General features: G+C 45.1%; 1 protein-coding gene across 1 annotated transcript in view; it reads right to left on the reverse strand.

The window, feature by feature from the left end:
• The window catches only part of OPRL1 (opioid related nociceptin receptor 1), a 129,047-nt gene that overhangs the window by 37,949 nt on the left and 75,856 nt on the right, over nucleotides 1-15,242 (reverse strand). The window contains exon 6 of the mRNA XM_039499045.1: nucleotides 13,683-14,251. The gene's annotated coding sequence lies outside the window, so the exon portion shown is untranslated. The remainder of the gene's footprint in view (nucleotides 1-13,682; nucleotides 14,252-15,242) is intronic.

The following is a 15,242-nucleotide window of genomic DNA, read 5'->3' on the forward strand; positions in this document are numbered from 1 at the left end:
GTCACGTTTCCGTTAACCATGTGACGCAACGGTTTAACAGCTTGGCTTAACCATGTGAAGCAATGGTTTAACAGTGCATTAACAGCTCATGGGAAAAACCTGAACATCGCAAGCAAGGATACAACAGCCTGCAATGGTCATGGACAGTGTTGACTGCCCCACATGTAACCATGTTGGTGGTTCTCACATTGGTCTGACCTCTCATATGCATGTTCACCTCTAGTGTTTGCTGAATCCTTGTACGTCGACATCAATGTGGGACTCCGTCATCATGATGTAAGTTCTTATAGAGCACTCACCACCGTTCTATCTGAGCACCTTCCAGTCGTGCCGTGAGCAGTGTCACTACACATCTGTCACATGTCGTTTGTTCTCTCCTCCTGTCCCCAGACGGAGAAGTATGTGTGGTGGAGTGTCTTCTTTGGGTAGGCTTGTTGGGGGAGGGGTGTATTAATCTTCCCATTGCTCTGTGTTTATGTTAGAGGAGGCAGGGCAAAGAAACGTGCCCGGCACATGGAGCAGGAAGCGGTAAGGTATGTGTGTCAAGTACTGGTTTTCTACCCACAAAAGCTTATGCCCAAATAAATCTGTTAGTCTTTAAGATGCCACCAGACTCCTGGAAGGTATATGTGGTCGTTAGTTCTTGGGGGAGTTCATTCCACAGTCTCAGGTCATGCCCAGAGAAGGTTCTGTGTCCTGAACAGACAAGTTTTACTCTTATCTTTGTGCCAAGGATGCACACTGTCAACCACGGTCTTCAGAGCTTTAGATTAGCTTTTAAATATCCTGGGCCCAGCTACAGAGCACTTTGAAGATAAGGACTGAGACCTTGAACTTGCTGTGAAATTCTACAGGAAGTCAGAGCAGAGAGCAGGGGACAGGTCTGATGTGCTCGCAGTAGCCTGTATAAAGCTTTAATCCCAGGTAAATAGTATCACTGAATGAGTACAGGTTTGTATCATTGAGTCCTTAATTTTACAGTGTGTCTGTATCAGACCTATCTCAAAATCACAGGAGTTAAAAAACATCATACTGCCATCTGGGTCCAAAGTTTAGCCACACAAACACTACCCAGAGGAAAAAAAATGCATACGTTTGTAGCTAATCAATCAAAATTTGATGCCAATAACTAAAAAATCTGGCAGTTGTAGAAACTGATTTTTAAATCATAGACAGTATTCCAAAATACAGCAGATGTTTATTACTTTTGCAGAAAACAGCTCCAACCTGCTGCAATTTACAATGGCAGCAACCTGTAACTTTGTCTTTTTGACCTTGCTTTTGGGAGGTGAAGATGTCTGTGTGTCGTGGCTGTTTTGCCACTTTTTGCAGAGTTTGCTGAACTGTTAATCAAGGCAACCAGGAGCAGAGAATTAATCTTACAAGGTGTGAAATCATTTTGCACACAGAGATACAAGTGAGTAATCTAGCAAGAGAGGAAAGCTTATTGGGAATGCAAAGTACATCTGATCGGTTTGAAGGAAAGGTCAGAAAATGCAGCTGTCTCTCTTGGATGATGGGTACCTGCAGTGTGTGTGCAGGTTGCAAATTAGCAACATCTTGCACTGCCTGCTATTGAGGGTGGATGATATTTAATCATTTGTCATTAATCATTGCACATTATGCATCCAGCAACTGGTAAATGTTCACATTCATTAAAATATAGACACACAAAAAAATCACTTGTATTGCCACTGCCCACACACAAATTCCACAGAAGCTCCCAATTACTGTTGAAGTCCTGCTTCCACTGAAATCAACACCGAAAGCCCCATTCATTTTAATGAGCACAAGATTGAGGTCCTTATCCCAGATGTAAAAAATTGCTGCATATTCTTATCATTCCAAAATCATTCATATTTCAGTGAAATTAGGTTCATAGTAAACAATAATTCTAATAATCTCTATTTGTGATGGCTCATCAAGTATTTGTATTACCAGAGCATCTAGGAGGCCTAGTTATAGAGCAGGGCCCCACTGTGCCAGGTGCTGTACAAACACAGAACAAAAGACAGCGCCAGGCCCAAGGAGCTTACAATGGAAGTATAAACAAGACACTGCGTATGGTTACAAACAGACTGATGGGGAAGGCAAGGGAACAATGAGACAATAGGGCGATACAAATAATAAATAATAAATAATAGGCCAACATGACCAGCAGCCAAGTTTTGAAGGCATAGAGGAAAAGGAGAGTTTAAAGGCAGATAATAAGAACATAAGAACGGCCATACTGGGTCAGACCAAAGGTCCATCTAGCTCAGTATCCTGTCTACCGACAGTGACCAATGCCCAGGTGCCCCAGAGGGAATGAACAGAACAGGTAACCACCAAGTGATCCATCCCCTGTTGCCCATTCCCAGCTTCTGGCAAACAGAGGCCAGGGACACCACCCCTGCCCAGCCTGGCTAATAGCCATTGATGGATCTGTCCTCCAGGAACTTATCTAGTTCTTTTTTGAACCCTGTGATAGTCTTGGCCTTCACAACATCCTCTGGCAAAGAGTTCTATAGGTTGACTGTGCGTTGTGTGAAAAAATACTTCCCTTGGTTTGTTTTAAACCTGCTGCCTGTTAATTTCATTTGGTGACCCCTAGTTCTTGTGTTCTGAGAAGGAGTAAATAACACTTTCCTTATTTACTTTCTCCACACCAGGCATGATTTTATAGACCTCTATCCTATCCCCCCTTAGTCGTCTCTTTTCCAAGCTGACGGGCTAGTTTGGTGGATGTTTATGGGAAGCGCCTCCCAAGATGTGAAGGGCGATATGAGAGGAAGAACAAAGGTGCTTGTTTGAAAATTGGGCAATGGAGAATGGCACCATGGTGCTGATCAGAGGCAGGAAATGAAATCTCAATAGCAAATAAGGGATGATAGGCAGAATAGGGCTAGGTTGTGAAGGGCCTTCAAAGTGACAGCAGTTTGTGATCTGAAGCAATAAAGAAGGAGGAACCAGTGGAGAGATGCAAAGAGATAATCAAAGCAGTGAGCTAGAACAATGATCTTTGCAGCAGTATTCTGAATGGATACGTGTAGGACAAGATTGCATTTGACAAGACCTGGGAGAAAGATGGTAATCAAGACAAGATAGGATGAAGGCCTGGATGAGAGTTTTAGCTATGTGGATGGATAAGAAAGGCCGCATCTTAAAGTTGTTACACAGAAAGAGTCAGCAAGATTTAGATATAGCCTGGATGTGGGAACCTAGAGAGGGTCAAAGATAATGCCCAGGTTACAGGCCTGAGTGCCAGACATGAGGGTGATGTTGTCCACCATGCTTGAGGAAAGCCTTCTCCGTTCCATCCTAAGAGCTCTGTGTCAGCCATGTTTGAGCTTCAGCTGATGGCTAGATATCCATGAGGAACCGCCAGAGGGACAGGCTTGGATTTTAGTTTGGACAGAAGGGGACAGATCTGGAGTACAGCGGCAGATCTGTGAGTTGTCAAGCATGGAGATGGTAGATGAAATTGTGTCTGCTGATGAGAGAACGTGTAGTGGGAGAAGAGAAAGGAGCTGTCACAGATCCTAGCGGGTGCTTCTGCCTGGCCACCCACTAGGACTGCTGCAAGGGAAATCCAAGTCTCTGTGCTATGTACCCCTTGGGGTATGTTACGTTTCTGGAGCCTGAACAGAGTCCAGACACAGCCCCAATCTTGGGGTCCCTAAGCACACTCTCAGGGCCCAGACCTTCCGTCTGGCACCCCCTCTGAGAGTTGGGGCCTGCTCACCAGCTGCCTAGCCTCTTTGGACACAGCGCTGACCCTTCAGATTCCCCAGTACTTAAACACGCTGCTCTCCCAGAACTCCACCCCAAAGGTGGGATAAGCTTCTGGTTCACAATCTAACCTTCTCAGAGGCACAGGGCAATTGTGAAGCAGTCAATGTGCACACGCTTTGCCCAGTCAAACACCTTTATGCTCTTTTATCCTAAATCATGTGAAGCACAGGAGAGTAAGGATCATACCAAAGAACAAATCTCTGAAACCCAAATATCCCTCTCTTCCCATCTCACCCGTCCCTCATGAGGTCCAGGAAGGAAGGCAGGCAGGCTGTCACATGGTGAGTGGTCTCTCCCTCATGACTGGAGAAAATGGCCCCCACGCTGACCAGCCTCTGCCCTTTTAAAACCTTCAGCCCCCTGTGGCAGGTGACACCCTTGCCAGCTTTCCCACATGAGCACAGACTCAGGTCAGGCAACTTTGCTGCCAAGATCATTTCCCCTCCGGTAAACCAGTTCTTCTGGGCAGGGACCAGTCTTTTGTCCAGAGTGAATGGATTTCCAAAGACTGGGCACTTAACAGTCAGCTACCCTAGACTATTGTTATTCTTTTGCCAGCAGTCTTTGGAATTTCCAACCCACAATGCAGTCAAACAGAGGAGAACATAGAAAAGGCAAAAGACTGCACATTCAGAATGGGGTTTGCAGCCTTACACAGACACCTAGGGTCCAGAATCTCACTCCACAGAAAGCAGAGCTCTCCAAAGAAAGACAATTTTGAGTCATGGAAACTTTCCTGGTTTTGAAGAGACGTCCGTTTCCGCCAGGCTCCTCGTGAATAATTTACAGCTGCGATGAGCTTAGCATAATACTTACACCACAACTTGGCAGAAGGTAATGCGAGGTAATCCGCTGTGCGAGCAAGGTCGCCTGACACCAAAATACAGCACCTCGCAGAACAAACCAAGCTCTGAGACTCCCTCAAGAGCCACCAGAGCAATTTCAAAGGAGGCACTAAGGAGGCTGAGGCCAGGCAAGCATCTGGAAGGCACATATTACCCAAAGCAACCCAAGGGAAGGCAGTGAAGGGCTTGGAACCCCACAAGGTTCCAGTCCAAAGTGAACCGACCCCCCCCCCACACACACACACATGAATGGAAGTACTGCCCCTAGGTAGGGCTGGATTTCAAATTGAGCTGGTCAAATAATAATAAAAAAAACCTGTCACTCATATATTCATGAATAAAGAGCTCAAATTCTATCTGCTGCTATTCATGGGATCATCTCTCCTGCTAATTGCTAATGTCTGGATGACCATCTGCTTTTCAGCTTCACTCTTTCCTTGTTCTTCTATTAGGGGATGGGTAACGTGGACACACATGAATCCTCGGAAGGACGGTGTTGTCCCATGATAAGAAGATGGATAGGAGAACCAGGAAATTGAGCTCCTGGGTGCATAGAGGTGTGGCCTCTGGAGCACACAGGCTCATACAGAGCAGAGAGGTAGTTTGCGGATGTATTTTGTACATGGGTACTGGATTGCAGCCATGGTGAGGACAGTGCTGAGAATTCGGTCACACCTGGTATGCTTGACATATGGAGGGTGAAACAATAGCAACGTTTCATCCCCATAGCTCTGCATAAGCTTCCCACAAGGCTCACAACTCCTTTCTATTCAGAAGCTAGCATTACACACAAAGCTCAGGACAGCAAGACAAGAGGGGGTACATGAAGAGACCTATAAAAAATGGCTCATATGGGATGCTTCGCCTCTCCTGCCCCCCCCCCCGCCCCCCAATGGAGCTAACATGAGTGCATCCAGAACGTCGAATGACAACGCTTTCAAGAGACACTGGAGTCAGTTAAAAGGTTTAAGGAGGCCGTGCAATCTGGTAAAGCCGTGTAGACAGTCATGTTACCAGATGGATTCATTCCACCCCTCCCTTATCGCGGATGCCCCTTTGGCCCCACCGGTTAGCCGATACTTGGGCCTTGCAGGGTTGTTTCTGATAGGATCTGAAATCAATAATATGAGTCAGGTTTATTCTTTGGTGTGATTTTAGTTACAAAAACAATGTGCTCAGACTCCTTTTGCCCTGAACACAGCAGAAACAAACAACAGCAGGCAATTTGCTTGCTCAGAACCGCCCCCAGCCTGCCACTCCAGCGAGTTCTGTGCCCAAGAAACCTTGTCTTTCTACTTCCTCTCAAGGTCAAGCTCACTACTGCTTCTCCAGGCTCTCTCCTGGCTTTCCCAGGCTTTCGGTCTCTAACACATATGGGCTGCAAAACCAATGTCCTATTGCCTGTGTTTGCAATCTGGGAAACCCCTCCACTCACATGGCTTAGCTCAGACCTACCATGTGCCTTGGGCAGTTACCTCCATTCTCTGTAGCTATTACATAATAGGGCTTAATTGCTCCTTCCATTTAACTAGGATCAAAGACTCTCCTAATGGCAGTCATTGTTACCTTTCAGCTTAATAATATATCTCAATGAGAGTTGGTCATATTTTTGCACACACAAAAATCCCTTTTTTAATGTCCTACAGCTCTACCGATAACAAGAGTGACAGACAGACTCTTGAGTAACAGCACATGCAGATATTTAATTTTTCAGTCCTATTCATCCTTTACCATGTTTCGGTCTTTTATCGCAGGTCAGATTTTGTTTTCCAATGTGTAATAAAAACCTCAGCATTCAAATGATACCTTCCTTCATTATAAAACAACCATTATAAAATAACCCACTTCCTCAGCACACACTCTGTGCACATCTTTTTTTCCAACTTCTCTCTTCTTTTGTCTCCATTTTATTTCTTCCTTCTTTGATCATTTCCCCTTTTCTCTCCTGCCTTATTTGCTGTGTTTCTTTTCTTGACACTTTTTAGTGATCTCCTCCCCTGTCTTCTGTCCTGTTTGCCTCCTCTCTTCTCCGCTTCACTCTCTTGCTGATTTCTTTCCACATCCACCATGTCTCCTGGTTTCTTCTGTCCCCTAGTGTCTGGTGATTCCTCTTCTCTTCGTTATGTTTGGATCTTAAATAAATGAAACACGCAACAGCTGCTGGCGAGCAGCAAACTCTCTTTCATTATCTCATTTCTTGCTACAGTACACGGGCTTGAGAGGGCGACTGCAGACAAGAGAACCGATATCCAACCTGCCTTTGGGGTTTAGCACAAGCATAACCCTGTGTGTTCAGAACTGGGTCCTAAATAATTCCACCATGCTGGGAACAGATCTTTTGCACAGTCTGGTATTCGTGAGGTTTGTTATCATTTTTCACTTGTATTATTGTAATGTACAGAGACCCCAGTCAAGATCAGTGCTATATAATGTATACAACACTTAGTAAGAGGCAGTCCTCACCCTGCAGTCTAAACAGACAAGACAAAGGGTGAAAGACCAGAAGTTCTAGCTCCATTCTGTAGACCGGGAATTGAGGCCAAGAGTCATTAAGGGACTTACCCATGTTCCCACAGGAAGTCAGTGGCAAAGGAGGAAACTGAAGCAAGAGTTTTTTGCATCCCAAACTGCACAGGTACCTATACACCCTAGTAATGGAACAGCTCATAGTTATTAATTGATTTTGTCTTCATCACAGCCCTGCAAGGTATCCCCATTTTATTTAGTAAACAATTCACCAGTAGCAGAGGTTTGCTATAACAGAAAACTGCTCGTCACCATGAAACAAAACCATTTAGGACTTTCTACTTCACTCTAGCTAGGTTCAGTTCCTCCGGACATCGTGGGTGTACATCAACTCTCTAGCTGCATGATTTGGTGGCTAAAGTTTTGTGAACAGAGATTCCTAGATTCCAAGGCTAAAAGGGACCATTGTGACCAGCTGCTCTGACCTCTTGTACGACACAGACCATAGGACGTCCCTGAATTACTTCCCGTTTGAACTAAAGCAGATCTTTAAAAACAATCCAGTCTTGATTTAAAAATTGCCTGTGATGGAGAATCCACCACAACCCTTGGTAAATTATTCCAGTGGCTAATTACCCTCACTGGTAAAAATTTACACCCTTCATTCCAGTCTGACTTTGTCTAGCTTCAGCTTCCAGCCATTGGATCTTGTTCTACCTTTGTCTGCTGGACTGATGAGCCCTTTATCAAATATTCGTCCCCCATATAGATACTTACAGACTTAAGTCACCCCTTAATTTTCTCTTTGTTAAGCTAAATAGAGTGAGCTCCTTAAGTCTATCACTGTAAGACAGGTTTTCTAATCATGGAATCATTCTCCCGGCCCTTCTCTGACCCTTCTCTAATCTATTAATATCCTTCCTGAATTGTGGACGCCAGAACTGCACACTGGATTCCAGTAGTGGTTGCACCAAAGCCAAATACTAAGGTAAAATAATCTCTCTATTTCTGCTTGATATTCCCCTGTTTATGCACCCAGGGATTGCGTTAGTGCTCTTGGCCACAGTATTGCACTGGGAGTTCATGTTCAGCTAATCATCCACCATGACCCCCAAATCTTTTTCAGTCATTTTGAAAAATGGATCAGTAGCTACAGAGGTTTGACCATCTGCTTTTGGTCAGTTTGTTTCACCATTTTGACCAATTTAAATGTAACTTTTTAATCTACAACTATTTTCATGGATTTGATTCTTTATGTTTATGGAAATAAAGAGGGGGGAGGGCAAACTTTTAAATTACAAAGAAAATCTGAATTGTTTCCATCATGGAAATATGCAGCCGTGTGTGGAAAAATGTAATCCATTTGCTTTTTATTTATTCAAGAGATTTGAACACCTGCTTTGAAACAATTCAAGTCTCCCTAGAAAATCTATCATTAGGAAAAGGAAAACTGTATATAATTCAACTTTGAAACCCTGACTGGATACAGAATATTTATATAATGGGTACGCTGTCTGTAACTATCTTCTTCTGTGTTGCAATCACAGTTAAGATGCTCACCATGAAGTGCATAAACCATTGGGAAAATTATGTGAAATACATTTAATATTCCTGCAGTCACTATTTTTAAATGTTGACATGTAATCTATTCTTTATAAATAAAACATATCTAGTTCTCTATATTGTTAAGTGGAATTTAGCATCAGATTCTTTGCTGGCATAAATCAACTCCAATACCCCTCTGCCGCTTTTTAACCAGACAACCAAATGCTTCCAAATCTAGCTAAATGTAATGTATGCTGATGTTTGTACAGATGCACACATTCATTGGGGGGTGGGGTGCATACATAGATTTACATATGGAGCACAGTATATAAACAGAAAGGCAGCAAGAGTGTATGTGCAAACTTGCTTGTAATCTGCCTCGCCAGGTTTTATACCTGAGTTACACACATCTTCGAAAACAGGGTCATGTTTTTAATTATATTAGCTATAATACACCAAGCCCTTTACTCACAACATCACATAGATTAACAATCCTAACCTCAAATGGGAAATGGCTTTCTTTCCAGTCCCACTCCTTTTCAATTCCTTTCCCTAGTCTGCCCCACAACGCCAAAATCCAAAATCATTTCTTCAAAGAGCTGAATAATTTTAAATGAGAGTATTTTCAATTTTTCTTTTCTTAAAACTGATAGTTCCCAGCAAGGGAACGGGTCTCTCTTCCTCACTCCACGTTTGAGAGAAGCTGCATTTCTTGAAAGCTGCAGTACTAGTTAGTAACACAAGGGGATAGATTTACTCCTTCAGTGAAAAGATCTATTGGAGCAGACTGCGGCAGTGCTGGGGCGACGCAGTGAACAACAATCAAAAGGGAGAATTAAGTACCGCGCGCTCTCACTGCAGGAGTGGCAGTATAAACAGACACATACTTTTCAGAGCATGTCTCTCCCTGGGTCATTGCATCCTATTATTCCCTTAAATGGCCTACTGTCTTCCTGAAATAAACAACATATAAATCCTGATATTGCTAGGTCCTCACGTGGGGAGGAACAATGTGAATTTATCAGGATTCCCAGAAAGTGAAATCTGGTGTGGGTGTGCGACAGAGCCCAGACCACAGCTTACTCAGCTTGGGCTCTGCTGCTGCCTCAGTTTCCCCTTTCTCCCTAGTAAGACAGTTCCATATTGCAGGTGTCTCTCCTCCTTTAGGAAGGTGGCTGATGAACAAAGTTCAGAACTCCCATACAGCTTCCCTAATGGCTCACACCCTTGGGGTAGGGTTTGGGCCTGTTCTTATAGCCCTCCTAGCTAGCTCCTGCTCGCTGCAAGCTTGCATTCTCCCAGGCCTGTCACCTGGAAGCTAAGTCTCTCCATATATAAGCTCACCCACACAAGCATCCCCTTCCACAAGAGTTACCCAGCCTGAGCTCATCCTGCCTTTTATAACTTCCAACAGGCCTGGTTCTGAGTCACATGGTCTCATAGCACTCTCTGGACTCGTTCTGTGGAGGCAAACTACAGCTGGCACAGGTGAGACTGAGCCCTAACCCTCTTAAAGGGCCGGCTCCATTTATGACAGAGCCCAGTACGATGCCTTTTTAAAAATGATTTGTTTTCCTGTTGTTATTTCAGGGGAAGCCCAGTGAGGGGTGAACTTCAAAGGCTTCTGAGTTCCAATCTGATTCAGAGAAGTCTGATCATTCTCTGAAGATTATATGAACAAGCCACACCCTTCGTGTGTGCAAAATTAAGCAAGAAATCTCTCGGGAACAGGCATTCCTGTGAAACAGCCACTTCCAGTCTCAGCTTGAGCCAACATATGGATGCTTCTCCTACTGGGTGCAGAACTACAAAGACACACTTCCTAAAGTAAGAGGCATCACATTCACAGGGGCATTTCAGAACATTGCAGAAGGGTTGATTAAGTTTGGTCCTAAAATAGGTGAAGATCCAGAGTGGGCTGCATATTTTCCTAGCCTGGTACCCACCCACAATGCCTGCACGGATACATAGTTCTTCTGACAGTACTTTGGCATATAGTCTCCTACCAAAGCTGAAAGACTTGCCTGGGTAGCTGCCCTTAGGGCAGCCATATAAGAACCTATGTTCCCCTGCACTGTGCAGCACAGAAGGCTGTTGAAAAAACCACGGCATTTCCACTGAGTATTCCCTGCTCCACACAGCAGAGACCTGGTAGGGAATCAGGGTGTGACCAGAGAACAGAGGCAGGGAGCCACAGACGCCCTTTTTCCACAGAATGTCCCCTGTGTTCCATCACCCCACAGCCATGTGCAGAAAAGTGATTGAATGAATACCCCAGGTGTTGAGGACATTCAGGATCAGAGCAGTAATCAGGATCACCCCCTCTGCTGCTAGTGCCGAGTGCATTGATTTAGCCTGCTCTTCCAGTCCTGTGACTCTCAATTTAAGGATCTATGTGCTATTAGTTTCTGCCTGGGAAAGGCTCAGATACCAACAAGAGGGAATCATTGCAATCAACAGCCCAGCTGTCCAGGAGAAGCTTACACATGCTGCATGGCTTTAAAGCAGAGTTATCAGCATCTCACCATCATAAATACTAGCTTGAGTCCTGAAATGTGTGTGTAACTGGGGCCAGATCCTCAAGGTAGTGTGGCAGGAAGGCAGCTGGCACTGAGTCAGGATCTGGCTCCAATTCCTTACAGATGGAGCTTTGCAAACACCTTGTGCAAAAATAAATAAATAAATAAAATCCTTTGCACCCCAGATCTTGCTGCAGTGGACAGTGAGAGGGATGGGGGCCAGGCCCACTCTCAGGGACTCCATTGTCACTCCACTGACTTCCGTGGGATTTATTTAGCCAGGAGGAGTGGAATTTGGCCCAAGGGCTGGGATCAGCTGTAAACAAACAACAGGTCAAAACAGCTGCCCAGGAAAATGAAGCAGGGCATGAAAGTCACTGCTTCAGCCATGGAACCTAATTATTTCACTTTAAGCCAATTAGAGCCTTTTGTTGTTGTTTTTGATATTTAGGCACCTAACGCTGCAGACAGGCACCTCTCTCCTATTGAAACCAAAGGGAGTTAGGTACCTAGGCATTTTTGAAAATTCTACCAGGGCTCAGCTGCATCTTTAGGCACTTATGCCCAGATCCACAAAGGTCTTTAGGCATTTCAATCAGTGGAAGTTAGGTGCCTAACGACCTTTGCAGACCTGGCCCCAAACACCTTTGAAAATCTGGCTCTTAGCCTTGGTCACCTTCCTGGCCCAGAGATAATCCTGGAGACACTGCCTGGTGCTTGATGGGGATAGACAAAAACAGCAGCTGCAAGTGAGAAGAGGCTGTAACCCAATGGGTATGAAATGAATGAGCTGAGACGCAGTGAGGAAGCAGGCTTCCTAGCATGTTAGCCCTTTAATGGCAGTGAACGGGTGGCCCTGCAGAACAACGAAGAGGCTTGGAAAGGTTCCCAGTCAGTTTCTGAGTCATTGGGGGTTTATTTGAGAGAGACCATGCAGCAAGGGGATGAATCTTTATTGTTAGATACGTGCACAGAGATGTCACTCGGCAGATTAACAGAGGGACAGGCAGGGGTGCTGCAATCACACGGCAGCAGCAGGAGGGGTGGGGGACAGATCCTTGCAATCATACGGTAGCAGAGAGACAAAGTCAGATCCTCAGATCACAACACCAGCAGGGGGAAGAACAAAGACAGAAACTGCAGTGGTGTATGCAGCAGGTGATGCAATCTCTGCAGCAGCAGAAGGGGCAGAGGTTGATCCTTCAGTCACAGCAACAGGAAGAGGAGCAGGGCAAAGATGCATCCATGGTGGTGGAGTCGAAAGCTCATCCTGCTCTTATAACAGCATCAGCCTTGTCCCACACTGCTCTTCCCATGGGACACTGCCAGAGGGGGGTTCAGCAGAGTCACTTGAGCTGGAGCAAACTGCATAGTAAAGAGAGGGAGTTTCTGGCAGTGGCTTTTCCTTCTGACACCCCCAGTTTTGATATCATCTCCCCCAGTCTGAATGAGCAAGTGCAAATATATTGGTTCCTGCTCTAGTGGGAGCAACAGGAGTGACAGGCAAAGGACAGGAGCTGAGATGGCAACTAGTGAGCAATGCATCTCCTTCTCTCTCCCATCACAGCTACTGGTGGCACCTAATCCTCTCTCTGCAATATGAGTCTCATTCCAGCATCAGCAGCAGCTCTGTCTCCTTCCCCTGTTAATCTCCAGTTTATGAGCCGGCGTTGCAGGAACACAAATTGCCCATGGAGATCGTTTTTTATTAGTATCTTCTGCTTAGTCATCAATCCCCTTCTCTGAGTCTGTGTCAGCTGTAGCCCCTCTGAGGATATCGCAGGCCCAAGCTGCTGGCTATTAAAAAAATAAGGGCTAACATTTATACCAGGCTTTTCCTGTAGAGATCCAAAAGGCCCTGCAAACTTTGCACACTGGGTGAGGGGGGAAACATATTCACTTCCAGGGCCAGATTCTGAGCCAATCTGTGTGAATCAAGAGTAACCCTTGTGTCCAACCAGCACAAGTGAGAGGAGAATGAGAAGGTGGAAGGGGACAGCTTCGTAGTACCCAGATCCTCTTTATTTAGAGTGACAGAACCTGGTGCCAAGCTGGTGTGACAGGTCGACCTCCATCACCTGGTTAGTAGGCCATGGAGGGTACAAGATTACTCATTCCCATCATTTCTTATAGCTTCCCCCCCCCCCCGCCACCTTGGATCATCAGTGGTCATCTTGTCCATCTCTATGCCACTCCCCATTCCAACCACCAGGATAATGGGCATGGGCTTGGGAAAAGGAGGCATAATCTGAGCACTGCTGGGGTCCAGAGGTCCTCTTGGGGCCATAGCTAGTGTAGGTTAAAGCAGTCCTGAGGTTGCTCTAAAGTATGCCAGGGATGAGGTCAGCATAGATTGGCCCCAGGATTGGGAGGAGCACCTACTCTCCAGTGGAGCCCAGTCCATACAGCATGCAGCTGAAAAGCTGGCCCATGAAGTTTGAATGACCCCAAACCCTCAAAGTGAGACCCTGGGTAGGTCTATACAGACAGTCTGACTGGCTGAATTTCATCTAGTTTTGCATCAAATACTTACAAGAAATTGTATCTGGTGTGTTCTGTCCATGAAAAGCGGGCCAAATTTCCTCTGGAAACTCTCCCACCTTCACTCAGAAGATTCACGAACATCAGCCAACTTTTCCAAAACTCGCCTTCTGCTACCACCAAGATGCCCAGGTGCCATGCTGCTGAGCAGTCTAAACACTCATGACTACATGAGACTGGCAGACATTTGTGAAATGAAAACCTGGCACATTTCATTGGCTTTCAAAGGTCATTGCACACTTTTCATATTGTTCCACGAATTAAAAGTGGGGAAAATGGCCAATTCCTTTTCACTCCCATAGGCCACTGGTTTAAAATGTGTGTGTGCAGGAAATCGAATCAAACCTACATAAAGACAAAACCATTGGCTGCTCAACACTCTCATTCTTTCTTTTCCCCTCAGCAGAGTAGTTTTCATTCATTTTCTTAGCTGCTTCTCCATCAATCTGCCTAGCTGGTGTTTAGGGGAGCTGGCCCATTCCTCTGCTGTTGGCACGACATGTTCCCTTCACCTCCTTGTTATTCTCTCCAGCAGCAGCAAGTTGGTATCCGCGTCAGGCACTGCATAGAAAGACATTAAGACAACGGCTGAGATGTGAGCAGATAATTAAGATGACATTAATCTGATGCTTAAAAAAAAAGACAATAGGAATATTTCTATTTAAATATGGTGCATTGTTCCTTAGGCTGCACAAAGGATTCCACTTTGACTATGAAAACTCAGCTGATTTCTACTGTGGGGGGTAGCTTCAAAAATTGTTCCTTAGCCACTCAATGAGCAAAAGCTACATGGTCTAGTGGACGGAGCACTACCCTGAGAGCCAGGATCTCTGGTGTTCTAATCCTGATTGTAGTATGGACTCTGGCCTGTGGCTTTAGACAGGTCGTTAACCTCTCTGCCTCAGTTTCTCCACAAGTAAAACAGGGATAATCATGGTGTTATGTGACTTCGCAAGCTGATTTTGCAGACCACATTGGAGATGAAAAGTCTTCTTATATGAGCAGGATAGAAAACCCTTTTCAGTTCATCTCCTGCTGGCAGCAACAGAAATTAATTGGGAAAAACAAAGAAGAAAGAAATCCAGGGTGAGATATAAAAATTATCCAGAAAATTCACAGCTTAGAATGTACTATAAATACAAGAGAAAACTCTCTCTTCTTTCTGCCAGTCTAGTTCCATTGCACAGCCTCTCCCAACCACTTCACCTTTGGGAGTGAAAATGTATCTTCCAATTACTCAGTAACAAGATTATCTCATATATGTCCATAGAAAATTAAATGCTGCAAGAGATAAATGCCCTTCACTTTGGAAGCTCTTTCTTATTATATGCGTAAAGAACCTAGGCACAGTAGGGTCCTGATCCCTGACTGAAGCCTGCAACCATTACCAAAATAATACTTCTACTAATCCATAGACCAGGTACAAACCAGGAAGTAGCCAGTTCAACGTTCTCCGACTGTCCTGCCAGTGTATGTCTCAGAACCTATGGGACCATCTGGAGCTATCTTCATGCAGCCGATCCTTGGCATTTCTCCAAGGGTGCCCAGTGTG

This window comes from Mauremys reevesii, linkage group 13 (genome assembly GCF_016161935.1).
Source record: "Mauremys reevesii isolate NIE-2019 linkage group 13, ASM1616193v1, whole genome shotgun sequence".
In the NCBI taxonomy this organism is placed as follows: domain Eukaryota; kingdom Metazoa; phylum Chordata; order Testudines; family Geoemydidae; genus Mauremys; species Mauremys reevesii.